Raw genomic sequence first — 2,457 nt, 5'->3', positions numbered from 1 at the left:
GCTTCATCCGACAATGATGAACTCTCTGATGAACAATGATGCCTACTCTCTGTAGGTCGTAATTTCTGAAGTTTACGCCTTATATCCCTTGTAGATTGACCCAAAAGCAGGGAGACTAATTGTTGTATTCCTACCTCTGACCCAGGATCTAGCGGTGTGCTGTGGCGCATTACATCCCTCAGTCGATCCAGGAATTCAGATGGAGACTCGGAAGGACTCTGTTTAACTGCATATAAAGCTGACCAATTTATAGTTTTGGGGATTGCTTTCTCCATTCCTTTTGCAATCCACTCCTGATACCCCTGCAATCTTTCCATATGTGCAGATCTATTAACATCCCACTTTGGGTCTTGGAGAGGGAAATATTCCTTAATGTCCCCTCCTGTAATCTTATAATGGTCTTCAGCAAGGTGCCCTGCTGTTTTTAAAATCAGCTGTTTCTCTGTCTCAGTCATATATTCCAATAATAGCTGTATATCCTTCCAGTCAGGGTTATGCTGTTTTACAATAAATTGGAAATGCTTAGTTACACCTATCGGATCACTCCTATAATCTTTTGCAACCTTTTTCCATTCCCCTAGGTCAGCAGTAGAAAAGGGTGCTTTGATTAACATCGTCCCCCCATCCGGCCCCACTGCCTCTCGGAGAGGTGCTTGTAAAGCTGTTGAGGTAGTTTTCTTCCTAGTGCGGGAAGATACGGGGCTGTTCGGGGGGGTTGGAGTTCTATCCGAGTCTGCATCCTGTTCCTGTGATCGAGGGGGAGGCTTAAACAAATCAGTTAGATCTTGTTCTGGTACCTGATGGATTTTATTTGCCTTAGTACATCTTTGTCCAATACTACATGCCGAACAACACCGCCTCAGTTTACCTCTAAGCTCCTTGTTGTTCTCTCGCTCAAGTGCAAGCACCATGGGGTCCTGTGGGGGTACCATTCCACAGTCCCTTTGCCACTCCGGATGATTTCGGAGGGTGAAAAACATGTCTGCATACGAAACCTCATCCCATTTTCCTTCTCTCCTTAAAAACAGCATTAGTTGTAATAGAGTATTATAATCTCTTGACCCATTAAGTGGCCACTTAGCGTCACCTTCTAACTTATACAACGGCCACCATTGATTGCAGTATTTAATAAGGTTCTTTTTACTTTCCGACCCTCCAACGGGTCCCAACAATATCTTTCCAGTGGGCAATTACACAACCCAAAGGACTCTTCCTCAATACTCCTCCTTGATTGTTTCCCATTTTAGTACTCCTTTAATAAGTTTCCATGCAAATCGTTTCTTACACTTCTTTATAGTCTTCCCCCAGTTTTCTTCCCACACGTCCCAAATTTCTGGAATTAAATTTTCCCTTCCACACCAATCTCACTATTTCGGATTCTTAGTAAGCTCTTTCCCCATCATAGAAGTGTGGAATTTGGGAAAACACTCAAGGCAGTCTGGTTTCCGTCTGTTAGATGTTCAGTACCACCTCCTCCCACAAGATTTACACTTCAACAAAACCCAAGCTGGATGCTAATTGCTAATTATTATATAGTCCAGTTGCAAGCCCACATACAAAACAGGGAATCACCCCTATTAAGACGTAAAGACATTCACACATTAATAAACATACATACACCTATAAATTTCAACATATCATTTCCACACACCCACACAAAATCTTTAACATAAACTTCCAAACATTCACATCATACAATCATCACTCCAGTTGACAACCTTTCAGCAGCTGCAAAAGTAAACCAAGCACAATTGCGAGGGGGTCCGCTTACCCTTCTCCTGCCTCTTATATACCAGTCATCGACAGGTCCGTCCTGGCTCCCGATACTGGGATGCAGCGGTCACCCCGGATTTGCTCGATCTACCTCCAAGATCGCTAGCGGCCGCTCTATCGGTCAGCAAATCCCCCCTTTTTTACGATACAGGGTACCCTCCTCCCATACGGGGACTCTGCTGCACGCCAGACGTCTCTGTGCGATTTACCAGCTGCCCCGGCCTGTACCTTTACAGGCTCCCTCTGTGAAACATACCGTTTGGTCCGCGGCTTCAGGAGGTCGTTGTCTGCTCCCGCGGTGAGCGGCTGGCAGCGGAGGCCCCTCTGAGGAAAGTGCTCGGGGCGCGCCGAGGGGAGTCCGCTCCGCAGTCGGTCCCGCAGCCGAGCAGAGAGCCTCCTGCCTGGCTCGCCAAATTGACGTGCGGAAACGGACTCCACAATCAGTGAGATTGTAAAGTAGGTATGTTTATTCAGCGCTGGGCAGCACGGGGGGTAGTCCCACCAAAGTCGTGTGCGCCCGAGTCGGCAGTTAGTTTCAAGTTTATACAGTCAAGTGTTACGTATTCACAATACGCCTATACATATGCATGACCTGTCCCCGCTTCATATTAAAATGAGTTCCAAGAGGTCATTTCCATAGTCTCCTCTCAACTGCGCTTGCGCAGTGCCTCTTTATGGTGGTCG

Source organism: Aquila chrysaetos (genome assembly GCF_900496995.4).
Source record: "Aquila chrysaetos chrysaetos chromosome W unlocalized genomic scaffold, bAquChr1.4 W_unloc_7, whole genome shotgun sequence".
NCBI classification, from domain to species: Eukaryota; Metazoa; Chordata; class Aves; order Accipitriformes; family Accipitridae; genus Aquila; species Aquila chrysaetos.
This window is presented reverse-complemented; position numbering follows the sequence as displayed.